Below are 14,337 nucleotides of genomic sequence, written 5' to 3' on the forward strand. Positions count from 1 at the left end.
AGAGTGGTCTTCATCGGAATGATAAACATAAAACCACACGCAATTATATCCTTAGAAATTACCTTCAAGGGGCGCCTGGGTGGCTCAGTGGGTTAAAGCCTCTGCCTTCGGCTCAGGTCATGATCCCAGGGTCCTGGGATCGAGCCCTGCATTGGGCTCTCTGCTCAGCAGGGAGCCTGCTTCCCCCTCTCTCTCTGGCTGCCTCTCTGCCTACCTGGGATCTCTGTCTGTCAAATAAATAAATAAATAAATAAATAAATCTTTAAAAAAAAAAAAAAGAAATTACCTTCAACTCTATCTTTAAACTTTACCTTTTTAAAAATCATTTTTGTAAGGAAAAATTTAGATGAGCTGGTTCTTAACATTATTTTGGTTACAGATCCATAGAGAATTTGACAATACTGTGCACACTCCACCCAGACAAAAAGCACACGCCATACATACAGCAGTCTAGACGGCTGCCAACTTGAAGGATGTCTCTACTGACATTAGAACCCCTCTCAGTCATAGGCTAATGTTGTCAGGTCATCTCTGCAAGTGTTACCAGCAAGCCTTCCCTTTCTTCCTTTGATTTTCTACTGAAGTAATACGTAGCACCTCTATTACTACATTCTGTTCATGATGTGGGGGAATGACTCAGGATAGACTTTTCACATGCTAAATCCCCATGCCTTCAATAGTGATGTTAAAGACGATGTCACCTTTCGACCCCATCAACCTCAGAGATACAGTGTTGTTTTCAGAGTCCAGAGATAGAGTCCAACTTTGCTACTGCTAGTACATTTTCCCTCCTCTTTAAAGAGTCTTGACTACTAATTACTGCATGTATCATAAGGTACCATTTCCTAGCATAGGCCCATTCAGAGAGAAAGAGTTTGACCACAGGGCATATGAAAAATATTTAAGAGTAGCTATATACAAAAAAAGCTATCTAGAATTGCATGGTGGTTAAGAACCAAAGCTTTGAAGTAAGGTGGCTGAAAAAGATGGCCACAGATTCAATCATGGTTCTGCCATTTACCTCCTATAGGACCTTGAGCACTTTACTTAACCTCTGAGTTCCTTTATCTGTGAATGAGGATAATAACACACATTCTACACAGTTCAAGTTAATGTTAAATAAAACAAGATGAGAAACACACAGAGCTTGGTACATAGTAAGCACTGGATAATGGGGGTTCTTATTATGTTATTCTTAATTTTCAATGGACTTGCTATCTGGCATGTTATAAAAAACAATATTCTGGGGACACCTGGGTGGCTCAGTGGGTTAAGCATTTGCCTTCAGCTCAGGTCATGGTCTCAGGGCCCTGGGATAGAGCTCTGCTCAGCAGAGATAATATATAAATAAATAATAATATATAAATAAATAATAAAATCTTTAAAAAAAAACAATATTCTGGTCAATAGATAGTTTCCATATTTGTCATTGTTAAAAGTAATATGTGGAATTAAATTATGGATTTTTTGCTTGTGCCTAAAAGGATTACTGATTTTTAAGGAACTAGAACACAATAATAATTCTTAAAGACGAAAGTACAGGACCTATCCTACATTTAATAATTTGGATAGATCCTCTGGGCTGAGATTACTATAATAAATATGAACCATCATTACTATATAATAGATGTGTAGAAATAAACAGCAAGAGAGGTTTCCACATACTACGAAAGATGTATTTTTAAAAGATATTAAGAAAGTATAAGGAGAGGGTGATTGGGTTATGGACATTGGGGAGGGCATGTGCTGTGGTGAGTGCTGTGAGGTGTGCAAGCCTGACAATTCACAGACCTGTACTCCTGGGGCAAATAATACATTATATGTTAATAAATTTTTTTTTAAAAAATAGAACGTTGAAAAAAAAAAAGGAAAGAAAGTAGTGGACACTCAATGAATGCTTATTGAATTGAAGACCAAACTGAAAACCAGACTTACGTTCATTCTTTTATTATGTCTCACAACTTCCTAGCAGGACAAAGATTATATGCCAACTTTATGTTTGAAGCAACTGTGAGTTAGAAGGCTTAATTTGCCAATGTGCACACTAGTTGTGAAAAGTGTGATTAGAACATCAGCATTCCAACCTTGGCCTAACTTCAAAACCCATGCTGTTTTTACCATAGACTGCTACCTGCCAAACTTTATAATGAAATATATATAATTTTCTTTATTTTTAAAGATTTTATTTATTTATTTGACAGACAGAGATCACAAGTAGGCAGAAAGGCAGGCAGAGAGAGGAGGAAGCAGGCTCCCTGCGAAGCTGAGAGCCCAATGCGGGGCTCGATCCTAGGACCCTGGGATCATGACCTGAGCTGAAGGCAGAGGCTATAACCAACTGAGCCACTCAGGCACCCCTGAAATATATATAATTTTCAAGCCAGTCAGGAATTCTGCTTATAAAAGATCTTATCTTCTCCATTATCAATCTGATAACCTCCTGGAGGGGTGGGGAGAAGGTGGCCAAGTTGAAGAAATAAATATAAAGAATGTAGTATCTCTTGTATATAGAGTGATTTCAACTTCAAAAAATAGAAAATTTAAAAAAAAGAAAATAAAAATAACAAATGAAACTCTGATCTGAGACAACAATTAAAATATGTTACACCCTTTTTCTGGCTTCTTATGTGGATTCATATGAATGAGCTGCCATCCCAAACTAATTAGAAGACCAGTTGCAAGCATCCCTTGGCAGTTTGATTACTTACTAATTTGAATGAAACCCTGCCAAGGACACATGAAAACTATATAAATCAAGAAAATTTCTCCAATTTTAATGAATCATATCTTTTATAGGAGATAAGCCACAGTTGAAAGTTAGTTTACGTGCCAGTTAAGGAAGCTATAATCATAAGCAATTAGTCTGCGCCTAGAATGAATTTTAATCGATCTAGGATCATTGCCTTTTCATCTGTGCAAACAACAACAACAAAAAACTTTTTATGTAATTATTACCAAGACTTTGGGAAAAAATTAAGAGTATTGAAATTCAAGGACTAGAGTAGAAATTCAGCATCAACTGGCAATCTAACATGGACCATTAATTCAGGCACTTTCATAGGTGCTGCTAATAATAGTTACCAGCTCAGCCCTTGATATGTCACCTGTATAGCCAAGCAGATCAATGAAAGATATTTATGAGTTTGCTACATTTCATAGAACACAGAGAATGAAAAAATACAGTGTACTTAATTGATTTTACCATCTCAATACCCCCAGGTTTCTCAAAATAGTACCAGATCATTTAGCTGTAGAAGCTATCTGCCTTAATGTTTCTATTAAGATCAAATTGCCATCAAGACACACTAGTGTCCTACAAAAGGAAGTATAAGCTATTTTGAAAGTAATACCAAGTCCTAGTGCTTGCTTCTTAGTATTGAACTGAATCTACAGTTCTGTCCTAGACATTTTGCACTAGTCACATCCATTCTTGTGTCTTTTTGTTAATGTGCTCTGTACCGCAGGTGAGCGCTCCTTGGTTTCCTTACCTGCTGCTACAGAAAATTCTTTTACATCCTGTTGGCTATTGCCAAGGCTACAAAAAAGAAAAGCTTTATGTATGTAACATTAACCCTTTGATGGCTAATGTATGTTTTTGTTTGCTGTGCCTTGTTAGGGCTGCTTTTTTGTGCTAATAAAGTATATTTGGTGCTAAAAAAAAAAAAAAAAAAAAAGGAAGTACAATGCCTACAGGTAAAATAGTGAAAGTTAAGGTTCAGTTATAAAAGCCAAGAAAAGTGTCCAGATGCCTTGATTTATGGCACCATGTAAGTTATCACTAACAGAAATAGATCAGTTAGGAAATCTCAACCAAAGCAAAAATCTCTCTCAACTTCAGTCTTTTCTCCTATGTGCAGCTATATCATGAAATTCTCACTTTACAAAGCACAGACATGCTTGATGCTAAAATTACTGTGAACTAAAACCAAGTCCTAGCATTCTGCCTCTGAATATAACAGGGCAATGAAGACTTGTGAAATGGACAGTGTGCTTACATTAACTAGCACCAGAAGTCAACAGCATAGGGAGAGGTCATTAGACCTTAAGAAATATCCTTCCCATAGATGCTTAGGCATTTACTTTTCCTTGATCCTACTTTTTAAGTTATAAAAGCACTAAAGAATGTTTGGAAAATAAAAATCATTATCCACATCCCTGCACCTTAAAACTATGATCATGTGTAATATTCTCGTCTGGTCTTGCTTCTTCACGTATACAAAATCCTCTACTTTATACCCACAGGAACATATTACATGTATCTTGCTTTTTTTTTTTTCTTTCCACCAACATATTTATTGGAGGTGCTTTCATCTTGGTATTTGGAGTGCGATAGAAAGATGGCAGGGTAGGAGGATCCTAAATTCATCCCCTCCCACAGATACAAGTAGATAACACTCACATCAGTGTAAATAACCCAAGGACTGTCAGAAGGTTAGAAGAGATCTCCACAGCTAAATGTAGAGAAGAGGCCACATTGAAGAAGGTAGGATGGGCAGAGGTACAGTCAGGAGCCGAACTGACCCGCAGGACTGTCCACAGGAGGGAGCAACACCTCAAGCATGGAGAAGGAAAGGAAATGACCCCAAACCAGGCACCGGTAACCCCCATTGGGAAGACAAATCCCCACAACAGTTGGCTATGAAAACCAGAGAAACTTAACTTCTCAAATTCTTATGATCATTGGAGTTTCACACCTGGAACTTTAAAATCAGTAGCTCAGCTGTGAGAGAGCCAAGAGAGCAAGAAGAAACTGAGTCCACACCCTTTAAGAGACAGCACAACAAAGAGCCCTACAGCATAGAAGCCACAGTTGAAAAATATCCAGTACATAGAGGAAGGAATTTTTTTTTCTAAAATTTTTTTCCAGTAATGTCTACACCCAATGTGGGGCTCAAATCCATGACCCTGAGATCAAGAATCACATGCTTTTCCTACTGAGCCAGCCAGGTGCCCAGGGAGGAAAGTTTCTTTAATAACCTCAGAGTATGTGCTAGAGGGGCAGACATCATTGGGAGACTACTCCAAGAAATGAAGAACTGGTGGATGCATTTCCTCTCCACCACCCTCCTCCCAGCCTATACTGAAGCACACCTACAGGAACTAGTGCAGTACAAACATTCTCTACCTAGCTTGCCAAAAGCATGACCCGCCCCTACATTCCTCTGCAGGTGTGACCCCTCTAACCCAGAGAGGCAGGAATACATCCAAAGTGGGGGAACAATATGGTACTGTGCAAGCAGCCCCAGTACTCCAAAGTGACTCCTGCCCCTGGGGAGAGGGAAGGATAACCACACATATCACCAGTTCAACTGCAGCCCTATAAGTGGCCTCTGATCTGAATGCAGGCTCTACCTACCAGTGAAAAACTCCCAGAGGAGAAAACAAGGAGAGCATCCTACAGTTCAGAGTGACCACAGCTCTGCCAAACACCTGGTCTGACCCAACTCAAGCATAAGGTGACCCTCACTAGCCTATTAACACCATAGGGCCCAAACACTGCTCACAACAGGAAAAGAGAACCATTGCAGAACTAGACTGAGGCAAATGCAGTTCAGCCACAACAGTAGGGCACACCAAACACACACTAGAGACAGCCCTGAAGCACCAGATTCTGGAGAACAGGGGATGCTGTACTACAGGGCACTACAGGATCCCTTCTTTGTAAGGCTACTGCTCGCCAGAATAGGAGATGTAGCTGATTTTCCTAACACACAGAAACAGACACAGAAAGTTAGACAGAATGAGCAGAAAGGAATATACCCCAAATTAAAGAAGAGAACCGAAACACAGCAAAAGAGAAATGAAACATATATAAGTAAAATGCCTGATAGAGAATTTAAAGTAATGGTCATAAAGATACTCACTGGACTTGGCAAAAGAGTGGAGGACATCAGTGAGACCCTCAACAGAGAGACAGAACCCTTAAAAAGGAACCAATCAGATGAAGAACTCAATACCAGAAATTAAAAATACACTAGACGAGTAAATGCAGACTAGAGAAAGCAGAAGGAAAAAAAAAAAAAATCAGTGACCTGGAGGAGAGAGTAATGGAAAGCAATAGAGCTGAACAAGAAAAAAATATTAAGAATGAGAATTTAAAAAGAATGAGAATACATGAAGGCAACTCAGCGACACCATCAAGCACAACAATGTTCACATTATAAGGATCTCAGAAGAACAGAGAGTAAAGGGGGTAGAAAATTTATGTGAAGAAATAATAGCTGAAAACTTCCTGAATCTGAGGAAGGAAACAGAAATCTAGATCCAGCAGGCACAGACAGCCTCCAACAAAATCAACACAAGGTCCACACCAAGACACATAGTTCTTAAACTGGCAAAAAATAGGGGCACCTGGGTGGCTCAGTGGGTTAAGCCTCTCTTTGGCTCAGGTCATGATCCCAGGGTCCTGGGATTGAGCCCTGCATCGGGCTCTCTGCTCAGCCAGGAGCCTGCTTCCCCCCTCTCTCTGCCTGCCTCTCTGCCTACTTGTGATCTCTCTCTCTGTGTGTTAAATAAATACATAAAATCTTAAAAAAAAAAAAACTGGCAAAAAATAGTGATGGAGAGTTTTAAAAAGGAGCAAGAGAAAAAAACAAAAACATTACATATAAGGGAAACCCATAAGGCAATCACCTTTTTTTTCAGCAGAAACTTTGAAGGCCAGAGGGAGGGACACGATATATTCAAAGTGCTGAAAGAAAACAACCACAACCAAGAACATCCAGCAAGTCTTTCACTCAGAATAGAAGGGAAGATAAGAGTTTCCCAGACAAACAAAAGTTAAAGGAATTAATTACTACGAAATCAGCCTTACAAAAAGGGATTAAAGGGGATTTTTTTTTCCAGTGGAAAGAAAGGACTGTGGGCAAGAACAGGAAAAGTGGGGAGCACAAGAGCAGTAAAATTAATTATATCTACAAAAATCAGTCAAGGGACTCACAAAATGAAGGGATGTGAAGTTGGACACTGTATACCTAAAATGCTGGTAAGAGAGGAGTAAATATTTAGTGCTTTTAGAATGGGTTCAAACTTAAACAACCATCAACATAATGTAGCCTGCTATATGCAGAGGATGTTCTATGTAAACCAAATGGTAACCACAAATAAAAAGACTGGTTATAGATATGCAAAAAGAACAGTAATCCAAGTTTATCACTAAAGAAAGACAGCAACCATTAGAGAAGAGAGCAAGAGAAGGAAGAGAAGGAACTACAAAAACAACCCTAAAACAAGTAACAAAATGACAATAAGTATGTATCTATCAATAATCACTCTGAGGGTTCCCTGCGTGGCTCAGTCAGTTAAGCATCTACCTTCAGCTCAGGTCATGATCTTAGGATCTTGGTATCAAGCCCCACATCTAGTTCCCTGCTTATCAGGGAGTCTGCTTCTCCCTCTCTCCCTATCCTCTCCCACTCCCACTCATGTACCCTCCCTCTCAAATAAAAATTGTTAAAAAAATAATAATAATCACTTTGAATGTAAATGGACTAAATGCTCCAATCAAAAGACATAGGGTGACAGAATATGCTGCCTACAAGACTAATTTCAGATTTAAAGACACATGCAGACTGAAAGTGAAGGATGGAAAAGCATTTATGATGCCAATGGAAGTGAAAAGACAGGGTATCAATACTTATATCAAACAAAATAGACTTTAATAAAGACTAACAAGAGACAAAAAAAGGACACTGCATAATCATAAAGGAAACAATCCAACAAGAGGATGTAACAATTATAAATATTTATGAAACTAACATGGGAACACCCAAACACATGAAGCAGTTAATAACAAAGGAACTGGTAGTGATACAATAAATATAAATGTCCATTTACAGAAATGGACAGATCATCCAAACAAAAATTAACAAGGAAACAGTGGCTTTGAATGACACATTGGACCAGATGGGTCAAACAGAACATTTCATCCTAGTACAGCAAAATACACATTCTTTTCAAGTGCACATGAAACATTCTCCAGTATAATCACATATTAGGCCACAAAATAACTCTCAACAAATTAAAAAATACTGAAGTCTTACCATGCATCTTTTTTTTTTTTAAGATTTTATTTATTTATTTATTTGACAGAGAGATAGAGAGCACAAGTAAGCAGAGTGGCAGGCAGAGGGAGAGAGAGAGAAGCAGGCTCTCTGCTGAGCAGGGAGCCTGATGCGGGGCTCGATCCTAGGACCCTGGAATCATGTCTGAGCCGAAGGCAGCCACTTAACCAGCTGAGCCACCCTGGTGCCCCCCATGCATCTTTCTAATCACGACATTATGAAACTAGAAATCAACCACAAGAATTAATCTGAAAAGGGCACAAATACATGGAAGTTAAATAATACTCTACTATACAATGAATGAGTCAACCAAAAAAAAAAAAAAAAATCAAAAAGGAAGCCAGAAAATATACTGAGACAAATGAAAATGGAAACACGATTGGCCAAAATCTTTAGGATGCAGCACAAGCTCTTCTAAGAGGAATATTTATAGTAATGCCAGCCTACCCTAAGAAAACAAATCTCAAATAAACAACCTAACTTTACACCTACAAGAAGAAAAAACAAAACCCACACCCAGTAGAAGGAAGAAAATAATAAAGATTAGGGCAGAAATAAACAAAATAAAAACTAAAAAATGCATTACAACAGATCCATGAAACCAGGAGCTAGTTCTTTGGAAAAAAAAAAAAAAATCAACAAAATTGATCAACTATTAGTTAGAGCAACAAAATTGATCTGTTAGATGCATGCACACACACATACACATACACACACACAAAGACTCATAAAATTCAGAAATGAAAGGAGAAACACTTGTCAACACCTCAGAAATACAAAGGATTAGAAGAGGATATTATGAAAAATTCTATGCCAATAAATTCAACAAGCTAGAAGAAATGGATAAAGTCCTAGAAACATAACTTCTGAAACACAATCAGAAAGAGATAGAAAATAGGAACAAATTATCAGCAATGAAAATGAATCAGTAATCAAAAAAGAAAATGAATCAGTAATCCAAAAACTCCAAATAAGTAAAAGTCCAGGACCGTATCTTTTCACAGCTGAATTGTACCAAACATTTAAAGAAGAGTTAATATATTTCCAAAAAAAAAAAAAAAAGGAAGTAAAACTTCCAAATTCATTGTACAAGGCCAGCATTACCCTGATACCACATCCAAATAAAGACACTAAAAAAATAAAAATTAAAAGGAGAAAAAGAGAGAGAGAACTACAGGCCAATATCACTGATGAACATAGTGAAAAACCCTCAACAAAATATTAGCAAATCAAATCCAACAATACATTTAAAAAAGCATTTACCATGATCAAGTGGGATTTATTCCCAGAATGTAAGGATGGTTCAATTTTTGTAAATCAATCAACATGATATATTACATCAATAAGGGAAAGGATAAAAACCATATGATCCTTCCAATAGATGCAGAAAAAACTATTTGACAAGGTATAACATCCATTAGTGACTAAAAAAAAAAACAAAAAACCCTCAACAAAGTAGGTTTAGAGGGAACATACCTCAACATAAGGCCATATATGGAAAAACCCATAGCTAACATCATACTTATTGGTTGAAAAAAACAGAAACCTTTCCCCCCTAAGGGACAAGACAAAGATGTCCTCTCTCACCACTTTTATTCAACATAGTGCTGGAAGTCCTACCCACAGCAAACAGAGAAGAAAAGGAATAAAAGCCATCCAAATTACTAAGAAAGAAGTAAAACTTCCTCTATTTGCAGAAGACATGATACCATATATAGACTAAAGACTCCACCCAGAAGCTACTAGAACTGATCAATGAATTCAGATATGTCATAGGATATAAAACCAAAATATAGGAATCCATTATATTCTCCCTCAAAAAAGAAATCAATTATATTTCCATACACTAATAATGAAGCAGCAGAAAAAGAAATTAAGGAAACATTCCTATTTATAATTACATCAAAAATAATAATTCCTAGGGGTGCCTGGGTGGCTCAGTGGGTTAAGCCTCTGCCTTCAGCTCAGGTTATGATTTCAGGGTCCTGGGATAGAGGCTCTTTGCTCAGCAGGGAGACTGCTTCCCCCTCTCTCTCTGCCTGCTGCTCTGCCTACTTGTGATTTCTCTCTCTCTGTCAAATAAATAAGTAAAATCTTTAAATAATAATAATACCTAGGAATAAACTTAACCAAGGAGGTGAAAAACCTGTACTCTGAAAATTACGAAGTATTGATGAAAAAAATTGGAAGATGACAAGGAAATGGAAAGACATTCCACAATCACAGATTGAAAGAATACTGTCAAAATATCCATACTACACGAAGAAATCTGCAAAATTGACTCTGCAATCCCTATCAAAATACCAACAGCATTTTTCACAGAACTTGAACAAACAATTCTCAAATTTGTATGGAACCACCAAAATAAATAAATAGACAAAGCAATCTTAAAAAAATGAACTCATCTACAAGTATCACAATCCCAGATTTCAAGATGTACTACAAAATTGTAATAATCAAAATAGAGTGGTACTGGTACAAAAACAGACACAGATCAATAGAACAAAATAGAAAGCTCAGAAATAAACCCACAGTTATGTAGTCAAATAATCTTCAACAAAAGGGGCAAGAATATGTAAAAAAAGATGGTCTCTTCAACAAATGGTGTTGTGAAAACTGGAGAGTTACATGCTAAAGAATGAAACCAGATTGCTTTCTTACACCATATACAAAAATAAACCCAAAATGTATTAAAGACCTCAGTGTGAGACCCGAAACCATAAAAAATCCTAAAAGAGAACACAGGTAATAATTTCTCAGACGCTGGCCATAGCAATATTTTTCTAGCTATGCCTCCTGAGACAAGGGAAACAAAAGCAATAATAAACTATTGGGACTACATTAAAATAAAAAGCTTCTGCACAGCAAAGGAAACAACCAACAAAGCTAAAAGAAAACGTACTGAATGGGAGAAGATATTTGCAAATGACATACCTGATAAAGGGTTCATAGTCGAAATAAAGAATTTACACTACTCAACACCCAAAAAACCCAAGTAATCCAACTTAAAAATGGGCAGAAGACATGAACACACGTTTCTCCCAAGAAGATACACAGATGGCCAACAGACACATGAAAAGATGCTCAACACCACTCATCATCAGGTAAATGCAAATCAAAACCACAATGAGAGAAAAAAAAAACAACACAATGAGGTAACACCTCATGCCTCTCAGAATGGCTAAAATCAAAAACAGAAGAAAAAAGGTGTTGGTCGGGATGTGGAGAAAAAGGAATACTTATGCACTGTTGGTGGGAATGCAAACTGGTGCATCTGCTGTGAAAAACAGTATGGAGGTTCCTCCACAAGTTAAAGATAGAATTACCACATGATCCAGTAATTCTACTACTCAGTATTTGCCCAAAGAGATATTCTAATATTTCTAATAATAATTCTAATATTCTAATTCAAAGAGATACATGCACCCCAATGTTTTTTGCAGCATTATTTATAATAGCCAAATTATGGAATCAACCCAAGTGTCCATCAATAGATGAATGGATAAAGAAGTGGCTTTTATATATATATGTATACACACACACACATACACATATACATATATATGCATCTATATTGTTTTATATGTTTATATAAAACATATTCCATCCCCATATATATGTGTATGCATAATGGAATACTACTCAGCCTTCAAAAAGAATGAAGTTATATATATGTAGTATTCCATTCCAATATATATAATGGAACACTACTCAACCATCAAAAAGAATGAAATCTTGCCATTTGCAACAACATGGATGCATCTAGTGAGTATAATGCTAAGTGAAATAAGTCAAAGAAAGACAAATATCATATGATTTCATTCACATGTGAAATTTAAGAAACAAATGAATGAAGGAGGAAAGAGATGAAAAACAGATTTTTTCTTTCGAAAGGATTTTCCTTACTTATTTGTCAGAAAGAGAGACCGAGAGCACAAGCAGGGGGAGCAGAAGGCAGAGCAGGCAGAGGGAAAAGCAGGCTACCCGCCGAACAAGGAGCCTGATGTGGGACTTGATCCTAGGACCCTGGGATCATGACCTGAGCCGAAGGCAGACACTTAACTGACTGAGCCACCCAGGCACCCCTAAAAAACAAACTTTTTAACCAATAGTGTGATAGTATGAGAGGGAGACAGAAGATTAAAGGATGTATTCTTGTTAAAAAAAAAATTTATATATGTATGCACATATTGAGAATTGTCTCACTATTTTTAATGGCTGCATATTATTTCAATATATGAATGTAACAATATTTATTTACCTAGTCTCAATAGAATACCAAATCACTCATTTACAATTTTTTGTTATTACAAGGCCACAACCAGCCTTCTACTACTTATATCTTTATGCAGATATGCAAGTATATTGGTGGGATAAATTCCTAGAAATGGATCTTTAGTTGATGTTTTATGTAAAGTCCTAGTGTCCATTCAGTTTTGCAGCCTGGATATTTCACAGTGGATATTATACGCAGTAAACAGTTTCTATGTTGCTATATAGCCTGCAAGATTAAGGTTTTGGGTGGCTTATACTTTAGTGGCTTATCAAAGGGATATACTCAACTTTTCCTCTACTGCTAAGCAGTTCAATTATTTCTAATTACTCACTTCGATAAATAATGCAATGTCCATCCTCATCCATTCTGTTTTGCCTGAGCCTCTGCTCCAGTCTTCCTTTCACAGCATTCCTCTTTTACATAAAGGTATTCCCCTTCTAGACTGTGCCCTGAGTCCCCCTAACCCTGGAATTCCTCGCCTAAATAGCATGATATATGCAACAACACGGATGGACCTTGAAAATATTATGCATTCAATTGTTTGGGAATTATAAACAATTTCTCAAACTGGGTCTCATCTTCAGATAGTTTAAACCTTTAATTCAAATCAGACTCCAAGCTTCTGGGTTTTCCATCTTGCTTAAGAAGTTTCCCTCCTTCACTTCCTTCCACATTCCACCCCAGCACATTATAGAAATATTCTCCTACAACTTTATTTGCTACATGTAGATATTTAGCCCATGGCACACACTTGTAGGTGTATAAACATAGCAAAAGAATGCAGACTAAATGGTTAGCACTGGTCATCTAAACTTTAAAACTGAGGGTTTTTTTTTAATAACACATGACTTACTGAAGAAACAAAGAATACTGTCTAGCTCTAAAAACCAGTAAATGTAAACATTATGATCTACACTGCCAAGCTGAGAAAAAGAATAAAATAAAACAATTCATTGGGGAATATTCAAATGTACATGGCAAAAGCCACATGTCAACCCAGATTCTCAGTAACCAGTCCATGTAAATTTGAGAATGATTTTTTCCCTTCAAATGGCTTAACCAAAGGGAAGAAGTTCACCTAAAGCTCAAGTTTAGGCTACTTAGCAAAAGGGGCCAGACCAGAAAATAATAACCAGCCCAAAGGAAAAAAGCAGCACGTAACTAAGCAAGCAGATGGCCACTTGCAATTTAACGAGCAGGTACTTTTTTGATTTGGATTGATGGCCCAACTAGGGAGGGTCTTTAGCTTAAGCTCTTCCCTTGAGAGCCTGGATGGCTAGACTCCAGTGACTTTTTTTCAGGTTAGAGCCCTTCTCCTCCCAGAAGTGGCTTCTATAATTCATAAAAAGCCAACTCTTTTTGGCACAGACCAGGGGTCCTCTCTTCTTCAAGATGCTAACTCTTTCCTTCCAGCTGCAGACAGGCACAGCAGAAGAGAAAAAGTACTTTATCTTCCAAAAAGATTGTAAAGAAGGCTAGCTTACTTAAACCATCTTTTATACACACCTTAAGCCAATGTTAGTAAAAATTCTTTGACAGCCATGTGAAAGTAGATTCGGGCCTCAGGACAGGGCTTGTGGGTGGAAATGGTGAATTCAGGAAAGGAAAACAGGGTACAGATTTAAGAAGGAACCAAAACACACCTCCATGGGCTTCTCAGTTTTGTTCAGGATGAGCACATCCCGCACCATTCATGGTCAGCCCTATAAAGCCCTCCCTGGTGTGAACGCGTACTGTACAATGAAAAAGTATGTTTATTAAACAGCAAGTGGGCCGTTCCACCATCGTATAAAACAAAGAGATCCCAAACAAAACCACAGATACTTCTGACAAGGTGCAGGTTGAATACACGTATCTTTAAATGTTTTCTTTCTCACTTAAACCTCTATAAAAGCGAGGTGAAGAAACAGATGTGGGCAGGGCATTATGGCTCAGCCCAAAGAGTTGCCGCTCAAAAATTATTTAAGGGGCATCCGGGGTGCTCAGCTGGCTAAGCGT

This window comes from Meles meles, chromosome 12 (genome assembly GCF_922984935.1).
Source record: "Meles meles chromosome 12, mMelMel3.1 paternal haplotype, whole genome shotgun sequence".
Classification (NCBI taxonomy): domain Eukaryota; kingdom Metazoa; phylum Chordata; class Mammalia; order Carnivora; family Mustelidae; genus Meles; species Meles meles.